The following is a 5,933-nucleotide window of genomic DNA, read 5'->3' on the forward strand; positions in this document are numbered from 1 at the left end:
TAAAGTTCTTTTTATATTCTAGATAGTAGACCTTTGTCTGAGGAACAGCTGGTAAAATTTTTTCCCACATTGTGGGTTGTCTCTTTACTCTGTTGGTGGTTTCTTTTGCTTTGCAGAAGCTTTTTAATAAGATGAGATCCCAGTTGTTGATTCTTTGTGCTAATTTCTATGTGACTGAGGTTTTGTTCATGAAGTCTTTTCCTATGTCAATGTCTTCTGCCTAACCTTTCTTCCTGTCAGATTAGTGTTTCTGTTTTAATATTTAGATCTTTGATCCACTTCGATTTTAGTAGGACACATGTGTACGTATCGATTAGTTTCACTGGTGTGACAAAGTGAAAGTGTAAATGAGGATCAAAATGTACAATAGATAATGTGAAATAGGGAGAAAAGGTCCAAAGGGGAAGGGGAAGTGGGAGGGGTAGGGAAAAGGAAAGAAGGGAAAGGAAAAAACATGAGAAAAGGAAAAAATAGAAACAAAGTCTTTGTAAGTAGGGAGGGATGGAGGGGTTGAAGGGAGGGTAGGAAAATGGGGAAAAAAATAAGAATCAAGATATTTCATGTAGAGGTACAAATTTCCAATGATGAATGTCATCGTATTGTATACCTAAAATGTACCAATAAACTTAATGAATAAAAAATATTTTAATTATCTAGAGACTCAAGGGACAAATGGTAAATGTTCTTTTCCTACACATACAGATACTATACTTGATCTTAGCCAAAAGGCCAAGAAGTGATAATAGATACAGATACTTCCTCATGCCTGCACCTGCTAAGAAGGAGGCCTGGTAGACTTGGTGAAGTCATCATGCTCAAAAGTCAGAAGCAAAATGAACAGCAAAACAGAAGTGTAAATCTTGAAAAATAATATCCTAAACAGGGGAAAGAGCAGGAATGAATGGGGGGATCCCAAAAGCCAAACAAGGCAATAGTCCAAACAACATTTAGGTGGAATTTATTTCATATTTAATTTAAATTTTACATTTATATTGATGTTTCTGCATTATATATTGTTTTTCCTTATGTATGTCAAGGGAGGAAACACATTAAAAAAAGAATTATTTGGTTAAAAGCTATATCCCCCTTCTAAGTCTATTTTTTCAACTTTTGTTGAGTAAGTGGTATATATTTTATTATTTAAAAGATCAGTGTTCCTGAATGCCCCTTTCTTACTATGTCTTTTTATAACACTGGGGCATTCAGGAAAAAAGGTTGCTCTCGGGGGAAAAATAGAAAGTGTAGTAAGAAGAAAAGGAGTTTGACAAATGAGGAATCTGGATGAAAAGACAATGAAAGCAGAGGCTGCCTTTCACTAACTTGCATTAAAATCTAAGCAGCCTTCAAGCCTGTTCTACCTTAGAGCCAGCTGACCATGGTCTGAATACTCTGAAACCATAAGCCAAGTTAAAACCTCTCCTCTTTCAAGGTGTGGCATTGGCCACTGTATCCCAGAGACAGTAAAGTGACTAATTTACAGTGATGAGAGAACCAGTCCGAACTACCCTACTTGGTTTACACTGAACATGGAGAAAATCTTCAATCAAATAAATTAATTCACATGCAAAGAATAGGGGGTATTTAACTGGAAGAAAAGGTGAGTACAGAGGTGGCAAAGATGTCATATTCAAATATCTGAATGTCTGTCGTATCAATTAGGAGAGCACAGCCTCCTTTGGTGTTGTGTATTGTTTTGATTCTTGTTGTATCTAGACTCAAATGATAGTTCTCTAGAACTGCAAAATTCTTTAAATCAAAAGCAAGAAATTAAATTTCTATGTAAATTTTCATGATTATAGTAAGAGTTATTTCTTGCCCATGTAATAACGAGAGTTCAACTAGAAAGCCCGTGATTTGGATTTCAGCTCTCATTTCCCAGTGTGCCACGATGGAATGAGGACCATAACAGAGTTTTATGTCCTAACATTATCAGGGAGATCTGATAATGCATTGAAACACCACAAATCTTAATTAAGGAAACGGTACTGAGATCATCTTTCATCTCTCTACCCATCCCCATGGTAAACTCTGAACTGTACTCTCATTACCCAGAACATTTTTTGCCTATAAACATAATCTTATAATTTTCTTTTTAATTTATTCATTCATGCACACATACATTCATTTATGTATTTTTTTTTTTTTCATGATCAGGGTAAGATTAGAAAAGGACTCATTTGAATACTGCAGACTGAATCTGTATCATCCACACCTAAAGCAGACCGTCTCAAGTTTTTGTAACTTAACAGACAAGAAGTAATTTCCCTTTGATTCTTCAAGATTTTTTAATTGCTTAATGACTTGCTAAGGTGCTCTTGCAAACTGAGGCACTTCTATGGTACTCTGTGATTGCGAAGCGACTTCTCAAATTTGTTAACCTTTTGTGGGTTAGAAAGCAAAAAAAAGAAGGAAACACATAGGTAGGCTCGTTTTAAAAACGCATCTTTAGTATGTTCATAGAGGTGCCCTAACAGTGTTTTTCAGCATTTTACAGCCTCTGTGGTAGGGTTTATTGTTACTCTGATTGTTAATGTCAAACACAGCACCAGCCGCTATAAACTCTGTATCCCATTTGACATATCTTGCAAGATTCAAAAGGGGCATGTCATAGTTCTGTTCAATTCTCATTTAGCAAAAATTCCTAATATATTACAAAGAAAGATAGTAATCAAAATGGTCCTAAACGTGATGGCTTTTTTTCTCTGTGCTAGAGATATAACCCCGGACCTGGTGCATCCTTCGTAGGTGCCGAGCTACACATCCAGTCCTGGTGTGACAGATTCTAAAGGCTCGAAAGGATGCCAGAGACTCCCTGGGGTAAACCCTCATTTTCCGAAGGCAAGGTGGTCTCTAAAAGTGAAGGAACCAGTCTGATCACACAGATAGTAGCAATGTTGAGAATGACTTCATAGAGACTCTGTCCATCACAATGAAGCCCTGGGCCCCATCCATAGCGCTTGGCCTCCATGAAAAATGAGATGAGAATTGAAGAAAATCAGTGATTTCTGATTTTACCAGAAAAAGCAAATTTCCTTGGTGTTGTGTCAACCCTCTAGGTATTTGGAATGAATAATCTATTCATTCTAACAATGTAGACATCAGCCTCAGGACTTTGCTTCCTTTTGTCTCTATAAAGGGCTCACACACGGGATCACAAAATGTGTTGTATTTGCATGGTTTAGAGCTAGCTCCCATTCTCCGAGATTCTGCCTTCTGTCCTTGCCATATCCCTTTTGTGCATGAAATCCTGGAGCACACCGCAGTCTGCAGTTACACTGGCTGACAGAACAGAAATTGAATCAATCCCTAGGAGCAATAGATTCAACCCTGGGAACCTCCTGCACATTCTGGCAGCTGCTAGCGAGCCTTGTGCTACACATGCCTCCTAGGGACTTCCCTGGGATGTTGCTTTTTAAGAGAAACATTTATAAAAACTACCCACTGTGCAAATCTAACATCAGTTAGTGGTTTCACATACAACTTGTAGGCGCATGGCACAATTCTCAGAGGAGAAAGCAGTGACTAACCCATAAAGAGGCCTGCTGAGGGAAATAGGCCTCTGAGCAAATAGGATGGAAACCCACCTCTGTTGGAGACAGGAACACTGTGGTCTGGAGCCTTTGCCTCTGCTTCCTCTGCTAGTGAGAAATCAGAGCATAAGACAGTATTCCAAGTATCTGTGAACCTCATTTTGTAAGAATCAAAGAAAAAATCTAAAACAACAACAACAAAAATAGTGCAGGTTTATAGAGTGAGAATGAAAAGATGGAGAAATTCAAAGACAGGAAGCACAAATAATCAAGAAATGAACTGGAATATCATCAAGTAGATGCAAAGCAATGATTGTATTTCTTTATACACAAAAATAGAAATAAATGCATTAGAAATTTCAGAAAGGGTGGGTTTAATCTGCTCTAAATTTGTAATACTATTTTGGAAAACCAGCTACCAATATATTAATATCCAGAAATACACTACAGGTTGAATGCTCATTAATCCAGGAATCCAGAATATGAAACATCCCAAAATCTGAAACTTTTTGAGTGAAATATGATGCCACAAGGAGAAAATTCTACATGTGATGACACGTCATAGGTTACAGTCAAAATGCAGGTTTACCAAATGTGTTGTACAAAATTACCTTCAGGCTATGTGTATAATGTGTGTATAAAACATAAATGTATATCATGTTTGTAATAGGGTTCCATCTGTCAAGATTTCTCATCATGTATATGCAAATATTTCAAAATCTAAAAAAGTCCAAAATCCAAAACAATACTGGGTCCCAGCAATTCAAATAAGGGAGATTCAATCTGTACTATGCTTTTTTCCCCCACTAAACCAAAAAGCTAAATATAAGTATGCTTTATTTCATTAGCTTTTAGTATATTACTTATGCAGAACATTTTATAATTGGTAAAATTATAATCTATCTGAACAGGTAGCAAAAGGGTAGATATTTTATACAGTACATTGCAGTAGTTTTAACAAACGTTGTAATAGTGTGCTGTACCTTATGAGTTGCAAAGCACTTTTTCTTTTTTCATCTAAGGTCCACCTCATAAAAGCACCCTGAGAAAAGAGAATAAACATTATTATTCACATTTCACCAATGCAGAAAATTCAGCTTAGTGATTAAGAAATTTGGCCAACTTCATGAAAAGTTGGGAGTAGAATTGGCAGAGATTCCAGATCTGATTATTTTTGGGAACATTCCGATGATATCCACCTGCCATGGAAGGCCCATAGCGCCCTTAAGCTGGAAGAGAAATACGTTGTACATGAAGAGCTGGAAAGTAATCAAGAGGGTGGGTCAGAGCCTATGTAGGAGGTTAGCTATCTGGAAGGAGGCAAAGAGGACAGGCTTAAAGATACTTCATGTGTTCTCCTACCCAAATGTGAAGACCTTGAAACCAGCAGAAGATGGCATTGAAATGAAACAAAGATACTAAAGGCCAGATCAGGGGATATTGAAGAGAAACTGGCTTGTTGACAGTCTAAATGTGGTCGCTTTAAATCACATAATTCTTCCTTCCATAAAAATTGAGTTGGAGCTGGGCACATATCAAGACTACAGTTCCCAGCTACTCTTTCAGTTAGATTTGACAATAATGGAAGTTCGCCTCAGTGGAGTATGACCACAACTGACATGAATGTCTTCAGGTATAATCCTTATGACAGAGGATATGTCCTCTCTCCCAGCTCTTCTAGAATCCTGCTGGAACTTGAGCATGAGAGAATTGTGTAAATATTAAGGAACCTGAAAGACATGTTGATCAGACTGAAACTCTCAGCTTTTTCTGTCATGAACAATAATTATTCAGTATCATTTTGCTTCCTAAAATTCATAGTTTTATGAACATTTTGTGAATTTCAGATTATTCTTATGAATGCAGGTGTAAGCCAACATTGCCAGCATCTAATAGAACACTTAGGTTAATCTTGCAAAATGGGCATGATACTAAGTATTTTACAGATAAAGGGCCTGAGTTTAAGTAGAGGTTTATTAACTAGAAAAAGAATAATAATTGTGCCTGGGTCACAATAAAATGTAGTGGTGAAGAGCAGAGTTTTTAACTTTTCGACTGCAAAACCTTTTTATAACTTTAATTGGAATATAACCTTTAGCTGAGCTGAGAATGTACTTCAGTGGTGGAGCATTTGCCTAGCATGTGTGAGGCCCTGGGTTCATTTTCATCAATGAATACAAAACAAAACAAACCAGCAGAACCCTTTCGTGACAGTTAGGCTTGTCAACTTCACTGGCTTGGGAACCACTTCAGGATTAAGAAGGCACAATTTCTGGAGTCTCTGGGTGGGTTGTGGAGATGTGGCCTTGGGATCTGTATGGTCACTTATCCCTTCCTCTCTGGCATTGTTCCCCTGCTTTGCTTTCCAGCCAGGCCAAACCGAGCTTCTCTCCTCTGCTGTGC

At 37.5% G+C, this 5,933-nt stretch overlaps 1 pseudogene; it reads right to left on the bottom strand.

Moving 5' to 3' along the window:
• Window positions 1–628: 628 nt before the first annotated feature.
• LOC147824862 (U2 spliceosomal RNA) lies at window positions 629–741 on the bottom strand (annotated as a pseudogene).
• Window positions 742–5,933: the final 5,192 nt, after the last annotated feature.

This window comes from Heterocephalus glaber, unplaced genomic scaffold (assembly GCF_053883595.1).
Source record: "Heterocephalus glaber isolate CG9 unplaced genomic scaffold, H.glaber_assembly_v1.0 deba00001531, whole genome shotgun sequence".
Taxonomy (NCBI): Eukaryota; Metazoa; Chordata; class Mammalia; order Rodentia; family Bathyergidae; genus Heterocephalus; species Heterocephalus glaber.